General features: G+C 38.3%; 1 long non-coding RNA gene across 1 annotated transcript in view; it reads right to left on the reverse strand.

The window, feature by feature from the left end:
- Positions 1–19,453, reverse strand: part of LOC117979984 (uncharacterized) — a 377,942-nt gene that overhangs the window by 257,395 nt on the left and 101,094 nt on the right. The gene's annotated exons all lie outside the window — the stretch shown is intronic.

A 19,453-nucleotide genomic window follows, 5' to 3' on the forward strand; every position in this document is an offset into this window, starting at 1 on the left:
CAAGGGGAGGGAGACTTTGTGCTTGAGTGTGTTTGTGTGTTTGTGTGTGCAGCTGCCCTCATATAATAGCAGAGATATTTGTGTTTATTCTTATGTATTGAAAGCTATATAAAAGAAGATAATTATTTAGCAGAAAATAGAGCAAATTCAATTATTTATTGAAAACAAAAAATTATTTAGCAAAATATGCATATTTTGTGAAAAGATATTTGAAAACTAGGGGAGCATTTATTTTAAGAGCTTCTTTTTTATGTACTGATAAATTCACTTTTCCTGACACCTATGTATGGCTTCATGAAAGTAATTTTGAGTAGTTATGGAGGAATGGCGATTTATAAATGCTTTCAGTCCTTAAAAAATCATTCTGGGAGCTCTGGAAGAAACTTTCTAGCACCCTAATTCAGTTGTAGAAAGATTGAACAAGGAAAATCCTGTTCAGCATACATACTAATCAATTTTTAAAAGCACATATACTAATCAATTAAAAAATGTGTCAAATGAAGTGAATATTTGGCACTAAAACTGAATCCTCCTGAGTTTAAAATAGTGAACAGAACTAATGAAAAGAGAATTATCCAAGAAAGTTTAGAGCAAACAGTTTACTACTTATTGCACTAATTGAACGTCTTAATTACAGAGTGTAAACTGTTCCTTTAATAAATGTATTGAGTCCTACTATGTTTGAGGTTCTCTGCTAACCAATGAAACGAAGATAAATAAGACATAATACTTGCCCTTAAGACACGCAGAGAATAGTGATGTTGACAAACACATTATGCAATATAACAAAAAGGATGAAATGATAGAGTACAACATTTCTGACCAGATAACAGAAGAATGGGAAGGTCATAGCAGACTAATAAAAATATGTTTAATTTATAATAAAATCAAAACAGTCTTTCAGAGCAGCAATTTGCCACAAACCATGATAATTTCCCTGTGGTTAGGGAAAAAGAGACTAAGAACTTCTCAGAATATGAATCTAAATCCTTCACAGGCTCTAGTTTACACAACTCACTTCCTTTTCTTTCCAACTTGCTAAATATGAAATGGTTCAATGAGACCAAAAATAGATTTTTGTCTTTATATTTATTACATGTCTACATAATCCAGATATCAAACCTAGTCCTTTTCATTTCAAAACAGTCAGTTTGATTAATCTTCTGTAGGGGAAACAGGTTATCTCCTTCTCTATTTCTGGTGTTTCATTGCATGTCTTTTTTTTTTTAAATTTAGACACAGGATCTCACTATATTACCCAGGCTGGAGTACAGTGGCTATTCACAGGTGCAATGATAGCACACTACAGCCTCAAATTCTTGGGCTCAGGTGATCCTCCTGCCTCAGTCTCCCAAGTAGCTGGGACTACAGGCATGCACCACAGCATCAGGCTTGGTGGGTTATTTATAAAGGAAGTAGTTGTCATTTGAAGAAAGAGATTTCTTTCCATGGGAGCATTTTTTAAATCATGGGAGATTTTTAAGCAGAAGCTGGATAATCGCCTGCGGTGATATTTTGCGGAAATGTTTTGAAAGATTTCTGTAATGAGTTGGGCTTAAAATCAGATTATTCCCAAGGCTGCTACACAGTCTAAGATGCTACCCATAATAAGCAGTTCTGAGGATCATAAGATCTCTGAGAGAAAGAGGAATTTCAGAGTTTGGATATCGATTTGTTAGTTTGTTTAATCTGGTACTCAACTATGAAACAAATCACCTAAAGAAATCAAACCAATCACAATGTGAATTAAGTAACAATCCATTTTGGAAAAAAGGCAACCAAATGAAATTGATGAGATGATTCAGAAAACAAACAGGGCATTTTCCACGAATGCCATTACATTTAACCTACCTCCAACCATACAAGTTATACTGAAATTACTAGTGCAATTAAAATCTGTTGACACGTGTTCTTGCTTACAAGTGAGAGCTAAACAATGGGTACACATGGACATATAGTGGGGAATAAATAATAGACACTGGGGATTCAAAAGGGAGAGGTGGGTGAGGATTGAAAAAGTACCTGTTGGTTACAATGTTCACAATTCAGGTGATGGGTGCACGACAAGTCAAGACTTCACCACTGCTCAATATATCTATACAATAAAACTATACTTTTACCACCTGAATCAATTAAGATTGTTTTTAAGATGGTTGACATGTTCAGAAAGAGATTTTTCTGCAAAATTTATTCATCTATCCATTCATTCATTTTTTAACCATCCATTTATTTATTTATCAATAGTTTTTGCTCACTTGCCATGTGCCAGATACTATCCTAGGCCAGTCAAACTGAATTCTGGGAAAGAGCAAGACAGGCAAAAGAAAAAGCAAGTATAAAGTTCCTGAGGTACCTACAAAGTTGGTGGGTTTGGAAAACAGTAAGAAGCCAGTGTGGCTGGAACAAAATTAATGAAGGGGAGACTGGTATTAGGTGAGGCTGAAGAAATAGACATGTGGGCCACATAAATAAGTTTCTGTTTTATTCTAAATGTGAGGACATGAGTATGGAGGGAAATCATATGATCAATTTTCCATTTTCTAAAGATGAATCTGGCTACTCTACAGAGAACTACCAGAGGACAAGAGTAACAGTGAAACTAATCAGTAGACCATTGCAGTCATCTAGGAAAAGGACGAGCTTGACTTTGATTAAGGAGCTAGCAGTGAAGATGGTAGAAAATATTGAAATTTAGGAAATATCTATAGGAAAAAAATAATAATTTCCAATTGATTAGATTTAGGTGCTGAAGAAAAGAGAGAAATCAAAGTTGACTTAAGTTTTGGTCCTGAGATAGAAAATAACTGAGATAGAAAAATCTGGGAGGAGAACCAAGTTTGAAGAGTAGAGAATCAAGAGTTTCTTTCTGAATCTGATACATTTGAAATGTACAAGCTATGAGAACAGGTAAAATGTTGCGAATATATATCTGTAGCTCAGGGGAGGGATTGAGATAGGAAATATAAATTTTGTGGCATTTACAAGAACAGTTTCAGTGAAGTAGGGGAAAAAGTCATGTTGGAATGACGAGAAGAGAGAATGGGAAATATAGCTTTTGGAAAATAATATAAGATGATATCTTGATGACTTCAAGGTAAAGAAAAGTTTTAAAGATGATTTAAAAACAGATTTTAGTATCACAAATAAAAGGGACTTAAAGGAAATAATGCTAAATTTTTCTTAATTAGAAACTTTTTGTTATTCAAAAGATGCTATTGTAAGATTAAAAGGCGAAATAACAGAGTGAGAAAAGATATTTGCAATTGTAGGGGTGGGAAAATTTTACTTTTACTGTCTTAGGGTTTTTTTCAGCTAGACCTGAGAATTAAGTTGACATAAGACAGATCAACAAGAGAAAATCATACAAAGTTAATAGAAGTTCTACATGGCACAGGAGCCTTCATAAGAAAATGAAGACCCCAAAATACAGTTAAGAGTTGAACACGGCCGGGCGAGGTGGCTCACACCTGTAATGCCAGCACTTTGGTAGGCCGAGGCGGGCGGATCACGAGGTCAGGAGATTGACACCATCTTGGCTAACACGGTGAAACCCCGTCTCTACTAAAAATACAAAAAATTAGCCGGGTGCGGTGGCGGGCGCCTGTAGTCCCAACTACTCAGGAGGCTGAGGCAAGAGAATGGCGTGAACCCGGGAGGTGGAGTTTGCAGTGAGCGGAGATCCGGCCACTGCACTCCAGCCTGGGCGATAAAGCGAGACTCCGTCTCAAAAAAAGAGTTGAACACATACTGAATTGAAGAGCACTAAGGTTTAAAAAAAAAAGTAAATTATAAGGGAAGGCTAGAAGATATTTTATTTTGTTGTTTTGTTTTATTATAGACAGATTCTCACTCCATACCCCAGGCTAGAATGTGGTGGCGCAATCTCAGCTCACTGCAACCTCCGCCTCCCGGGTTCAAGCAATTCTCCTGCCTCAGCCTCCCAAGTAGCTGGGATCACAGGTGCCCACAATTATGCCTGGTTAATTCTTGTATTTTTAGTAAAGACAGGATTTCGCCATGTTGGCCAGGCTGGTCTTGAACTCCTGACCTCAAGTGATCAGCCCGCTTCAGCCTACCAAAGAGCTGGGATTACAGTACAAGATATTTTAACAAGATCTGTGCAGAATGTTCTCAGCCTCAGCATGACATCCTTGATTATAAAATGGTTCTTTCCTTTTGGTTGAGGGAGTACACCTTTCACATGAGAATGTCATCTCCTGCTTTTAAGAAACAGCACAAAGGTCAGAGTGATCTTGTACCTGCTGTTTTCTAATGGCTTTAACTAAAAATAGTCAATATGCCAGAATAGCATATTTTTAATTTCTATACAATACATATAAATTAAAAAATATGTTGTATCTAGAATGCATGAAAAATGACTACAAATAAATTTTTTAAAGACCAATAACATAATAGAAAATGAGCAGAGTTGGATTAGGCACATCAGAAAAAAAGAAGTGGCCAATAAATGTAAGAAAAAAAGGCTCAACATTATTGGAAATAAGAAAGATGAAAATTAAAGCCATTGTAATATATCACCACTACACATGTATCAGAATGGGTAAAAATTAAAAAGTTGCCAATATGAAGAACTGGCAAGAATGGGGGAGTGTAAATTGCTTTAATAAAATTGGAAAATGGTACTATCTAATACATATATCATATGCATATCTTATATACATCATATACATATCATATACATATCTTAGGACCTAGGAATTCCATGCTAAAGTAAATATGATATAAATCTATGTACATGTGCAGGAATATTCAAAGAAGCATTATTAATCATAGCCAAACAGTGGAAACAACCAAATATCCATCATCAGTAGAATGGATAGATTTTGTTATAGTCATACAATAGAATATCACCCTATAACAAAAATGAAAATCATAAAATTAAATAAAAGAAGTCTGGCCAGGCATGGTGGCTAACATGCAGTGTTTGGTTTTCTGTTCATGTGTTAGTTTCCTGAGGATGATGGCTTCCAGCTTCATCCATGTCCCTGTAGAAAACATGATCTCATTCCTTTTTATGGCTGCATAGTATTCCATGGTGTATATGTACCACATCTTCTTTATGCAGTCTATCATTGATGGGCATTTGGGTTGGTTCCATGTCTTTGCTATTGTAAATAGTGCTGCAATAACCTTGTGTGCATGTGTCTTTATAGTAGAATAATTTATATTACTTTGGGTATATATCCAGTAATGGGATTCCTGCGTCAAATGGTATTTCAGGTTCTAGATCCTTGAGGAATCACCACACTGTCTTCCATAATGGTTGAACTAACTCACATGGCCACCAACAGTGTAAAAGTGTTCCTATTTCTCCACACCTTCATCAGCATCTATGTTACTTGACATTTTAATAATTGCCATTCTGATTGGCGTGAGATGGTATCTCATTGTGATTTTGATTTTCATTTCTCTAACGATGGCAGTGATGTTGAGCTTTTTTCATGTTTATTGACCACATGGATGTCTTCTCTGAGAAGTGCCTGTTAATATCCTTTGCCCACTTTTTAATGATTTTTTTTTTCTTGTAAATTTGGTTAAGTTCCTCGTAGATTCTGGATATTAGACCTTTGTCAGATGGATAGGTTGCAAAAAATTTTCTCCCATTCTTATTTCAGTTACCCAGCTTTGATCATTATACATTGTATACTTGTATCAAAATATCACATGTACCCTATAAATATGTACCCATAATAATTTAAAATAAAATATTTTTTTAAAAATTTTCTCCCATTCTGTAGGTTGCCTGTTCACTCTGGTGATAGATTTTTGTTTGTGATAGATTTTTGTTTGTTTGTTTTGTTTTGTTTGCTGTGCAGAAGCTCTTTAGTTTAATTAGATCCCATTTGTAAATTTTGGCTTTTGTTGTGATTGGTTTTGGTGTTTTCATTATGAAGTCTTTGCCCATGCCTATGTCCTGAATTGTATTGCCTAGGTTTTCTTCTAGGGTTTTTATGGTTTGGGGATTTACAGTTAAGTCTTTAATCAATCTTGAGTTAATTTTTGTTTAGGTGTAAGGAAGGGGCCCAGTTTCAGTTTTCTGTCAATGGGTAGCGGTTTTCCCAGCACCATTTATTAAACAGGGAATCCTTTCCCCATGGCTTGTTTTTGTCAGGTTTGTCGAAAATCAGATGGTTGTAGATGTGTGGTGTTATTTCTGAGTTCTCTGTTCTGTTTCTTTGGTCTGTATGTCTGTTTTGGTACCAGTACCATGCTGTTTTGGTTACTGTAGCCTTGTAGTATAGTTTGAAGTCAGGTAGCATGATGCCTCCAGCTTCTTTTTGCTTAGGATTGTCTGGGCTATACAGACTCTTTTTTGGTTCCATATGAAATTTAAAGTGTTTGTTTTTTCTAATTTGTGAAGAATATCAATGGTAGTTTGATGGGAATAGCATTGAATCTATAAATTACTCTGGGCAGTAGGGCTATTTTCACAATATGGATTCTTCCTGAGAATCAATATGAGGATGGAATGATTTTTCATTTGTTTGTGTCCTCTCTGATTTCCTTGAGGAGTGGTTTGTGGTTCTCCTTGAAGAGGTCCTTCACATCCCTTCTCAGCTGTATTCCTAGGTATTTTATTCTCTTTGTAGCAATTGTGAGTGGGAGTTCACTCATGATTTGGCTCTCTGCATGCCTATTGTTGGTGTATAGTAATGCTTGTGATTTTTGCACATTGATTTTGTATCCTGAGGCTTTGCTGAATTGCTTATCAGCTTAAGGAGTTTTAGGGCTGAGACAATGGGATTTTCTAACTATAGAATCATGTCATCTAAAACAGAGACAATTTGACTTTCTCTTCCTGTTTGAATACCGTTTATGTCTTTCTCTTGCCTGATTGCCCCGGCCAGAACTTCCAATACTATGTTGAATAGGAGTGGTGAGAGAGGGCATCCTTGTCTTGTGCTGGTTTCCAAAGGGAATGCTTTCAGTTTTTGCCCATTCAGTATGATATTGACTGTGGGTTTGTCATAAATAGCTCTTATTATTTTTCGATATTTTCCATCAATATCTAGCTTATTGTGAGTTTCTAACATGAAGGGATGTTGAATTTTATCAAAGGCCTTTTCTGCATCTATTGAGATAATCATGTGGTTTTTGTCATTGGTTCTGTATATGTGATGAATTACGTTTATTGATTTGCATATGTTGAACAAGCCTTGCATCCCAGGGATGAAGCTGACTTGATTGTGGTGGATAGGCTTTTTAATGTCCTGCTGGATTCAGTTTACCAGTATTTCATTGAGAATTTTCACATCGATGTTCATCAGGAATATTGGCCTGATGTTTTCTTTTTTTATTGTGTCTCTGCCAGGTTTTGGTATAAGCATGATGCTGCCCTCATAAAATGAGTTCGGGAGGAGTCCTTCCTTTCCAATTGTTTGAAGTAGCTTCAGAAGGAATGGTACCAGCTCCTCTTTGTACCTCTAATAGAATTTGGCTGTAAATCCGCCTGGTCCTGAGCTTTTTTTTTTTTTTTGGTTGGTTGGTAAGCTATTAATAACTGCCTCAATTTCAGAACATGTTATTGGTCTATTCAGGGATTTGAGTTCTTCCTGGCTTAGCCTTGGGAGGGTATATGTGTCCAGGAATTTATCTATTTCTTCTAGATTTTCTAGTTTATTTACATAGAGGTGTTTATGATATTCTCTGATGATAGTTTGTATTTCTGTATGGTCAGTGGTGATATCCCCTTTATCATTTTTATTGGGTTTATTTGATTCTTCTCTCTTTTCTTCTTTATTAGTTTAGCCAGTAGTCTATTTATTCATTTTATTAATTTTTTCAAAAAACCAGCTCCTGGATTCATTGATTTTTTGAAGGGTTTTTCATGTTTCTATCTCCTTCAGTTCTGCTCTGACCTTAGATATTTCTTATCTTCTACTAGTTTTGGATTTGTTTGCTCTTGCTTCTCTAGCTCTTTTAATTGTGATGTTAGGGCATTGATTCGAGATCTTTCTAGCTTTCTGATGTGGGCATTTGTGCTGTAAATTTCCCTCTTAACACTGCCTTAGCTGTGTCCCAGAGATTCTGGTACATTGTCTTTTTGTTCTCATTGGTTTCAAAGAACTTCTTGATTTCTCTCTTAATTTCATTATTTACCCAGGAGTCATTCAGGAGCAGTTTGTTCAATTTCCATGTAGTTGTATGGTTTTGAGTGCGTTTCTTAATCTTGAGTTCTAATTTGATTGCACTGTGGTCTGAGAGACTGTTATGATTTCATCTCTTTTGCATTTGCTGAGGAGTGTTTTCCTTCCAATTATGTGGTTGATTTTAGAATAAGTGCCATGTGGCACTGAGAGGAATGTATATGCTGTTGAATTGGGGGGTGGAGAGTTCTGCAGATGTCTATTAGGTCTACTTGATCCAGAGCTGAGTTCAAATCCTGAATATCCTTGTTAATTTTCTGTCTTGTTGATCTGGCTAATATTCACAGTGGGGTGTTAAAGTCTCCCACTATTATTATGTGGGAGTCTAAGTCTCTTTGTAGGTCTCTAAGAACTTGCTTTATGAATCTCGGTGCTCCTGTATTGGGTGCATATATATTTAGGATAGTTAGCTCTTCTTGTCGCATTGATCCCTTTACCATTATGTAATGCTCTTCTTTGTCTTTTTAGATCTTTGTTGGTTTAAAGTCTGTTTTGTCAGTGACTAGGATTGCAAACCCTGCTTCTTTTGGCTTTGCATTTGCTTAATAAACTTTCCTCCACCCCTTTATTTTGAGCCTATGCATGTCTTTGCACATGAGATGGGTCTCCTGAATACAGCACACCGATGGGTCTTGACTCTTTATCCAATTTGCCAGTCTGTGTCTAATTGGGGCACTAGCCCATTTACATTTAAGTTTAATATTGTTATGTGTGAATTTGATCCTGTCATCATCATGCTAACTGGTTATTTTCCACACTGTTTGATACAGTTTCTTCATGGTGCCATTAGTCTTTATATTTTGGTGTGTTTTCTCAGTGGCTGGTACCAGTTTTTCCTTTCCCTATTTAGTGCTTCCTTCAGGAGCTCTTGCATGGCAGACCTGGTGGTGATGAAATCTCTCAGTATTTGCTTGTCTGGAAAGGATTCTATTTCTCCTGCACTTATGAAGCTTATTTTGGCTGGATATGAATTTCTGGGTTGAAAATTCTTTCCTCTAAGGATGTTGACTATTGGCCCCCACTCTTTTCTGGTTTGTAGGGTTTCTGCTGAGAGGTCCGCTATTAGTCTAATGGGCTTCCCTTTGTAGGTGACCTGGCCTTTCTCTCTGGCTGCCCTTAACATTTTTTCCTTCATTTTGACCTTGGAGAATCTGATGATTATGTGTCTTGGGGTTTATTGTCTTATGGAGTATCTTAGTGGTGTTCTCTGTAGTTTCTGAATTTGCATGTTGACCTGTCTTGCTAGGTTGGGGAAGTTCTCCTGGATAGTATCCTGAAGTGTGTTTTCCAACTTGGTTCCATTCTCTCCCCATCTCTTTCAGGTATTCCAATCAATCATAGGTTCCGTCTTTTTTTTTTTTTTTTTGAAATGGAGCCTTGCTCTGTCGCCCAGGCTAGAGTGCAGTGGCACAATCTAGGCAAGTGATTCTCCTGCCTCAGCCTCCCAAGTAGCTGGGATTACAGGCACTTGCCACTGCGCCCAGCTAATTTCTGTATTTTTAGTAGAGATGGAGTTTCACCATGTTGGCCAGGCTGGTCTCGAACTGCTGACCTCTTGATCCACCCACCTCAGCCTCCCAAAGTGCTGGGATTACAGGCATGAGCCACTGTGCTCAGCCTGTAGGTTCAGTCTTCTTACGTAGTCCCATATTTCTGGAGGTTTTGTTCATTCCTTTTCATTCTTTTTCCTCTAATCTTGTCTGCATGCCTTATTTCACCAAGATGGTCTTCAAGCTTTGATATCCTTTCTTCCACTTGGTCGATTCAGCTATTGATACTTGTGTATACTTCACGAAGCTCTTGTGCTGTGTTTTTCAGCTCCATCGGGTCATTTGTGTTCCTCCTTAAACTGGTTATACCAGTTAGCAGCTCCTGTAATCCTTTATCAAGTTTCTTAGCTTCTTTGCATTGGGTTAGAACATGCACCTTTAGCTCAGTGGAGTTTGTTATTACCCACCTTCTGAAGCCTACCTCTGTCAATTCGTCCATCTCATCCTCTGCCCAGTTCTGTGCCCTTGCATTGCAATCATTTGGAGGAGAAGAGGCACTTTAGCCTTTTGGGTTTTCAGGGTTTCTTTGTTGATTCTTTCTTATCTTCATGGGTTTGTCTGGTTTTGATCTTTGAGGCTGCTGACCCTTGGATGAGGTTTTGGTGAGGACTTTTCTGTAGATGATGTTGTTGTTGCTTTCTGTTTGTTTGTTTTTCTCTCAGTGGTCAGTTCCCTCTTCTGTAAGTCTGCTGCAGTTTGCTGGGGATTCACTTCAGGCTCTATTCATCTGATTGGTTCACTCCTGCACCTGGAGATGCCACTCAAGGGGGCTAGAAAACAGCAAAGATGGGTGCCTACTCCTGCCTCTGGGATCTCCGACCTCGAGGGGCACCGACCTGATGCTAGTAAGAACATTCCTACGTAGAATGTCTGACAGCCCCTTTGGAGGGTCTCACCCAGTTGGGTGGCATGGGTAGTAGGACCCATTTAATGAAGCACTTTGTCCCTTGGTGGAGGGGTTGTGATTTGCTAGGTGGAAACCCACTCATCTGGGCCACCCAGATTCCTCAGGACCAGCAAGAGGAAAGACTAAGTCTGCTGGTCTGCAGAGACTGTGGCCACCCCACCCCTAAGGGTTCTGGTCCAGCGAGATCAGAGTCTAGCTCTGAGCCCCTGGCTGGAGTTGTTGGAGTTCATGCAGGGAGGCCCCGCCCAGTGAAGAGGGATGGGTCAGAGTCAGACCTGAAGACGCAGACAGCAGTCTGCCACAGCCAGTGTGTTGAGCTGTGGAGGATACCGCTTAGAACCAAGCCGTCCAGCCGCCCTGGCTCCAGCAGGGGTAAAGTGCAACCTGGAGCTATAGAGATGGTTGCTGCCCTTCCCTTGCCCTGGGAGCTTAGTGTGATAGGCAGCTAGCAATCCCAGTGTTGGCTACCACCCCTCCCCCAGGGAGCTCAAACGGCTTAGACAGCAGGCAATAGCAGCTGAGAGGCTGGCCACCCCTCGAGAGCTCCGCAGGATTAAGCAGATTCTGAGTGGCTGTTGAGAATTTGCATGGCTCCGTGGTTAGGACCCTAGGCTCCCGTGGGTGTGGGCTTATGAGTGGGATCTTCCAATCCGTGGGTCGCACAGTTGCATGGAAAAAACACAGTTTCTCAGGCTAGGTGGAACACTCACTCACCACCTCCTTTGGCTGGAGGGTGGGGGCTCCCCTGCCCCGTGTGGCTCTCAGGTGGGCCGCCACACCACACTGCTCTTCCTTTCTCTCCACAGGTCACGCCAGCCTTCTAGTCAGTTCTGATGACAGAACCTGGATACCTCGGCTGCCGGTGCAGGATGCGCACACTGTTACGGTTCTTTTTGCTAGGAACCTCCGAGCCCCACTGCTCCTAGTGGGCCATCTTGGCCCGGCCCCCAATAGTACTTTTAATTATGGAACTTAAAGGAATTACATGTATTCATAGAAACACAACAATGTCACACATTCACTTAAAAAAAATCAAAGAAAGCACTCTCAGGTAGGAATAACTAGAGAATTTGACTAATACTAGTTTTTAAGTGTTAGGTAACTTTTATAAAAATAGTTAAAATATGAATTATCAACAATGAGTATACATGTATATAGTTGTTAACAAAACCCAAAGTACTGTTTCTCAAATTATGAATTGCATATATTCCAGAATTAACTCTTAAATTAGCTTTATTGGTATTTTAATTTAAAATTTTGCATATCATGTTTCTTTTCAAATGGCTTACTTATGCTTAAAAACTGATAAATTTTCTTCTTTTCTAAGGGCCTTCTAAAATTGAAATATATTTATGTTTTATTTGTGTAGCTTCCTCACTGCTAACAAGTTTTCTCTTTATAAAAAGTTTTCTATTTGAAAGTTAGATGGGAAAGCAAATGTATCTTATACTTACTTTTAAAAGAGATTTATTTTTAAATTTCAACTGAAATGTTCAAAAGTGATTATAAATGAATAAGCCAACATTTTTTAAAATGCTCCTTCATGACCTCTTCAAGGAGAACTACAAAGCACTGCTCAATGAAATTAAAGAGGATACAAACAAATAGAAGAACATTCCATGCTCATGGGTAGGAAGAATCAATATCGTGAAAATGGCCATACTGCCCAAGGTAATTTATAGATTCAATGCCATCCCCATCAAGCTACCAATGACTTTCTTCACAGAATTGGAAAAAACTACTTTAAAGTTCATATGGAACCAAAAAAGAGCCCGCATCACCAAGTCAATCCTAAGCCAAAAGAACAAAGCTGGAGGCATCACGCTACCTGACTTCAAACTATACTACAAGGCTACAGTAACCAAAACAGCATGGTACTGGTACCAAAACAGAGATGTAGATCAATGGAACAGAACAGAGCCCTCAGAAATAACGCCACATATCTACAACTATCTGATCTTTGACAAACCTGAGAAAAACAAGCAATGGGGAAAGGATTCCCTATTTAATAAATGGTGCTGGGAAAACTGGCTTGCCATATGTAGAAAGCTGAATCTGGATCCCTTCCTTACACCTTATACAAAAATCAATTCAAGATGGATTAAAGACTTAAATGTTAGACCTAAAACCATAAAAACCCTAGAAGAAAACCTAGGCATTACCATTCAGGACATAGGCACGGGCAAGGACTTCATGTCTAAAACACCAAAAGCAATGGCAATAAAAGCCAAAATTGACAAATGGGATCTAATTAAACTAAAGAGCTTCTGCACAGCAAAAGAAACTACCGTCAGAGTGAACAGGCAACCCATAAGATGGGAGAAAATTTTCGCAACGTATTCATCTGACAAAGGGCTAATATCCAGAATCTACAGTGAACTCCAACAAATTTACAAGAAAAAAACAAACAACCCCATCAAAAAGTGGGCGAAGGATATGAATAGACACTTCTCAAAAGAAGACATTTATGCAGCCAAAAAACACATGAAAAAATGCTCACCATCACTGGCCATCAGAGAAATGCAAGTCAAAACCACAATGAGATATCATCTCACACCAGTTAGAATGGCGATCATTAAAAAGTCAGGAAACAACAGGTGCTGGAGAGGATGTGGAGAAATAAGAACACTTTTACACTGTTGGTGGGACTGTAAACTAGTTCAACCATTGCAGAAGTCAGTGTGGCAATTCCTCAAGGATCTAGAACTAGAAATACCATTTGACCCAGCCATCCCATTACTGGGTATATACCCAAAGGACTATAAATCATGCTGCTATAAAGACACATGCACACGTATGTTTACTGCAGCACTATTCACAATAGCAAAGACTTGGAAGCAACCCAAATGTCCAACAATGATAGACTGAATTAAGAAAATGTGGCACATATACACCATGGAATACTATGCAGCCATAACAAATGATGAGTTCATGTCCTTTGTAGGGACATGGATGAAATTGGAAATCATCATTCTCAGTAAACCATCACAAGAACAAAAAACCAAACACCGCATATTCTCACTGATAGGTGGGAATTGAACAATGAGAACACACGGACACAGGAGGGGGAACATCACACTCTGGGGACTGTTGTGGGGTGGGGGGACGGGGGAGGGATAGCATTAGGAGATATACCTAATGCTAGATGACGAGTTAGTGGGTGCAGCACAACAGCATGGCACATGTATACATATGTAACTAACCTGCACATTGTGCACATGTACCCTAAAACTTAAAGTATAATAATAAAAAAAAAGAAAAAGAAAAAAAATGCTCCCTCATTTCAAAAGATAGTATTGGGTAAATAACATTATAATAATGGGAAGGAATTTAAAACTTAAAAAAAAATTGATGACACTGCCAACAATCAATCACAGCAATTTTCCTTTTCCATATTCTCTTTCAGTTCTCATCTAAATACATACATAATTTTACTTGGTTTATAATCATAAAAAAATTTGCATTCTGCCTTATTCACCTTATATTCATATATGTTCATATTCATTCCATGCTGCTTCATTATAATTACCAAAATGTTTTTTTATTTAGTTTATATGTCAATACATCAGTTAATATTCATTTAAAAATAGTTTTTTCATTATTTCATGTTGTCCTGACAACATATCTGAAGAAAGGGATATTGACGAGTATTCTTCCTGTCCATGCTTTCCAGTGTATTGGATAAAACTTTAAAATTGGTCTGTTCAGAGCTCATTGTCACTTTGTGAATGTTCTTTAGTAGCAGTAATGAATTCAGAAGACTTTGCCACTTCTGTTTCCTTTCAATAAACATGTACCAGTCAATTCACAAAAATATAAATAAATAATAATACTATAGAAAATAGGTTTTTAACCTTTTAAATTTCATTCCAGTGGTTGGTTGGTTGACTTTACTGGTAGCTTTTAAAGTGGACATAAAAATTGTAATAAGAAGGAAAAGAAGAAATGAACAACAAAAATATATATTTTATTTTTATTTTTGAAAATGTTCTAAGATACATCATCACAAATGTTAGATATATAGAGAAGACACTTTCAAACACATAATATTAGGGAATTATAACTTCTTCCTTAAACAACTTTCTATGGCATTCTTCTTCCATAGAATATCTTAAAGATATCTTCCTGTTTTTTTAATACTTCTAAACATCTCATTGCTTAAAAACTAAAACTTTTATGAAAGCCTCTTTTCTTTTTCTTTCTTTCCTTCTTTTTTTTTTTTTTTAAGACAGAGTCTCGCTCTGTTTCCCAGGCTGGAGTGCAGTGGCGCGATTATCTCACTGCAACCTCCGCCTCCCAGGTTCAAAGGATTCTTGTGCCTCAGCCTCCCGAGTAGCTGGGACTACAGGCACATGCCACCATGCCTGGCTAATTCTTTTGTATTTTTAGTAGAGATGGGGTTTCACCATTTTGGCCAGGCTGGTCTCAAACTCCTGACCTCGTGATCCACCCGCCTCAGCCTCCCAAAGTGCTGGGTTTACAGGCGTGAGCCACCGCACCCAGCCAAAAGCCCGTTTTCTTAAACAAAAAATGAATAAGATCTTTAAAAGCTGCTTCTTTTTAAGCTTATATCAAACTTTCTATTCCATCTGGCATATTTTCTTGCTGTAAATTCAATTAAGCCCCCCCAGAAAGTAATTTTTTTAATTACATCTCTCAAGCCTCCTTTCTGCCTAAGGATAGCAAATATAACTCTATTCTTGGTAGATTTTGCCAATTCAGGGTTTTCTTCGTATGAGGTTTTCTCAGTTAAGTTACCATATCCCTTATCCTTCTCTAAGTTCAAAGTGACCCACTTTATACATTGCCAATGCACTAGGCTGAGGGGCTGATCTTCAGTCATCATCTGTTCGCACTGTCATCCCCTGAGATGTACATTGTGCTGTCTGGTCTTCAGACGTGATCAACTCTCCATACCTATCCTCTCAGAAGTCTGAGTTCTCATTGTGTCTCTCACTCAGAGATCATATTGCTAACCACTGCACATTCTCCCAACTGGTCTGCCAGCTTTCTCTTGAACTCATTTAGAGGAATATAACACATGGTCTACTAACCCCTACTACTCTCAATCACCATCAAACTCAACAAGGCTATTTCGGGGTCTCTCTGCCTCAATACTCTTAGAGGCTCTCTCTAGTCAAGGACTTAAGCACCATTGGTATACAAGGAACTCTGCAAGTTTGTCACTTTTCAGCTCCAAATGTGAAGGGGGACATAAGCCCTCTCTACTTTCATTTCCCTTCGTGTTTATCTGAGTTTTATTGTCCCTACTCTCCAGCACTAACTCTGAGTTAGGGAAGAAGCATGGGAAGGGTTAAAGGTCATAGACTTTTTCTCACTCTAGTGCTTTCCTTTCCGACATTCTACTCCCTCTTCCAGTCCATGAAAATGTATCTAGTCTGGTCAGATGAGGAGAAAAATGGCTCTGAACAAGAAAGTATTTTTCAATTCTATAGTATAGGTTGGGTTTTGGCTTAAAATAAGAGTATATACATTTCATATGTAGTGAAATAATGCATATACAAAAAGCATATTATATTGATATGTATATAAGAGAAAAATTTTTCAAAGCAGCACAAATGCATATAAGAAACAGAACATTTTCAATAGCCTTGAATACCCCTGTGTAGAAGCTGTTTTTGATCATTAGAACAGCAGCCTCTTTTGACTAAAAATAAACAAATTTTTCTTTTAAGATATTGATTCTGCCATAGGCTTAAAGAGGCTATTTAAAATTGTCTGCTATGACAAACCTTACCCAATGGCAATGAACTCAATGCTATAACTACAACACGAAGTGAGGGGAAGAGTGTTCCCTTCTAATCTTTAATGTATTAAGGGTAATGTATTAAGGTATTAAGTGTTCCCCTTAATACCTTAGAGTATTATTTCTTTCTTTCTTTTTTTTTTTGAGTCGAGTCTAGTTTTGTCACCCAGGCTGGAGTGCAATGGGGTGATCTCAGCTCACTGCAACCTCCCCCTCCCGGGTTCAAGTGATTCTCCTGCCACGGCCTCCTGAATAGCTGGGATTACAGGCACCCACCACAACGCCCAGCTAATTTTTGTATTTTTAGTAGAAATGGGGTTCACCATGTTGGCCAGGCTGGTCTCGAACTCCTGACCTCAAGTGATCTGCCCACCTCAGCCTCCCAAATTTCTGGGATTACAGGCATGAGCCACTGTGCCTGGCCTTTAGAGTATTATTTCTAATTCTATAATTAACATCGTGTCACTGCCACAGCAGGTGGCAATATATATTTTTTGGTCAATGAAGGAAGAAGACAACCTGTGTCAGGATCTTTGATCTCCAGAAACCATTTTAGGACAATAATTAGGGAAGCTTCTCACCTGGTCTCTTATCTAATATACCAATAGGATCTAATAGGATCAAATGAAATTACCAGAAATGGCCGGGCATGGTGGCTCACACCTGTAATCCCAGCATTTTGGGAGGCCGAGGCGGGAGAATCACTTGAGGCCAGGAGTTTGAGACCAGCCTGGCCAATGTGGCAAACCTAGTCTCTATTAAAATAAACTACAAAAATTAGCTGAGCAAGGTGGCACATGCCTGTAATCCCAGCTACTTGTGAGGCTGAGGCATGAGAATCACTTGAACCTGGGAGACAGGTTGCAGAGAGCTGAGATTGCATCACTACATTCCAGCCTGGGCAACAGAGTGAGAGCCTATCTCCAAAAAAAAAAAAAAAAAAGAAAAAAAAAAAAAGAAATTACCAGAAATGAAAAAAACACAACATAGAACATTTCAAAATGTTATTCTGAACACTTGTTTTGTTTTCTGTAAAAGGCAAACCCCACAAAATAGGTCAACATAGTGGTATCTCAAATATTTTATCTCAGGTATTATGTCTCCTTTTAGTCTCAACCTGGTATATTATCATATTAGTTACTCCTACCTAAATGTTTTTATTTTTCCTAAATTTTGATTAAAATATTGAATAAAGCAAAGCCAAAACAAAGTGTGTACTAAGTAATTTCACTAGGACTCATATCCAATTACTGATCAACATTACTTGGATAGAGTTGTTTAGCAAGCTGGTCAGTGACCAAGGCATTATCATGCAGCTTATTGTTTGCTATGTCATTCACCAGGATGCCATAGATAACTCTGTCAAAACAATACTTTCGTGAAATAATTCATCAGTGTTGCTCTTGATTCCTCCACTCCCTCACTCCCCATATCCAATTAATCATTAAATCCTATGAAGTCCAGATATCTCCATTTCACTATCTTAGTTTAAAGCACTAGCACCTGAATGATTGTCTAGCTGTTCCCTTTCAACTCCAGTTTTTTCATTTTCCAATCGCCTTTCCAATTAGCAAGCCAGAGTTATTTTAATTAAATGTCAATCTAATCATATTTATACTCTTCGCTGGCACTGTATTGCTCTGAAATCAAGTCCAAACTCCCTAAATAGCCTAGCATGCCTTACAGAATCTGGATACTTCTGATTTCCGTCACCCTCCCTCCTGTCAACATCTTCCACCACTGCCATCCACTAAACACACACGCACATACACACACACACAAATACACACATGCACAAACTCCTGCACCCTCTACAACTTGCTCATTACCTTGGGGTAATTTGCAGTCACCCCAAATTGCAGTTCTCCCTTTATTTTTACCAGGCTGACTCATTACCTTCACCTGTCTAAATATTACATTCCTATGCATCCCTTTAGGTGTTGGGTTAGATATGACATGTTCTGAGTATTCTTTCCTCACTCCCTCCCAGAACAATGGGAGTAGATTTCACTTCTATGTTCATATAGTGCTCCACATATGCTCTGTCTAGTGTTTATTTTGATGTGTTTCAATTTCTAGTTTATTTGATTGCTTTCATCATAAGATTGTAATCACCTTAGAGTATTATTTCTAATTCTATAACTAACATAGTATCAATGCCATAGCAGGTGTGCAATATATATTTTTTGGTCAATGAAGGAAGAAGGTAATCTGTGGCAAGATCTTTGATCCCCAAAAATCATTCTAGGACAATAATTAGGGAAGCTTATCACCTGTTCCCTAGTCTAATACACTCCAAGTCCTGTGTACATTTTGTTGCAAGATACCATGAGTTTATGAGCTTCAGATGATAAAGCAATATGTTTTGAGAGGCCCACATGGAGAAAGTAGGACTGAGCTAACCTTGAAGGATTAGCAGGATTTACATAGACAAAGAGAGTGGGAATAATATACTGGAATTTTGCACACATGTCAAGGATAGTGTCTGGAATGCTCAAATATATACAATTAATGTAGACTTCTTAAACGTAGATGATCTGATCAAGATCCTATTAATAACTGATATAAGAGCTGACATTATGGTTCTTTTCATCCTAATACAAATATGGCTTCCCTGATTATCTTCCCCTGTAAATGTTTTTGGAAGGAGGGAAGTAGGACAATGATTCTACTTGATCATATACTGAGTTTGAGTTTCTTTAACAAAGACTATTACCCAAGAATCTTCTCCTAGCATAACTGAATTCCCCTTTACTGCTGCCTCTGATGTCTAGCAAATTCTTTCCCTTCCAGGTAGCTAAACATTAAGGCATGACCTATCTAGTCTCTACAGCAGTATCAAAATTGGCTGCTAAAAACCAGAATGCCGTCCAAAACTTTGGGAAATTACTGGTTAAACCCATATTTTTAAAATAAAAAACACCCCGTCTCTACCAAAAATACAAAAAAAATTAGCCAGTCGTGATGGCATGCGCCTGTAGTCGCAGCTACTCAGGAGGCTGAGGCAGGAGAATTGCTTGAACCCAGGAGGTGGAGGCTGCAGTGAGCCGAGATCGCACCA

Source organism: Pan paniscus, chromosome 3 (genome assembly GCF_029289425.2).
Source record: "Pan paniscus chromosome 3, NHGRI_mPanPan1-v2.0_pri, whole genome shotgun sequence".
Taxonomy (NCBI): Eukaryota; Metazoa; Chordata; class Mammalia; order Primates; family Hominidae; genus Pan; species Pan paniscus.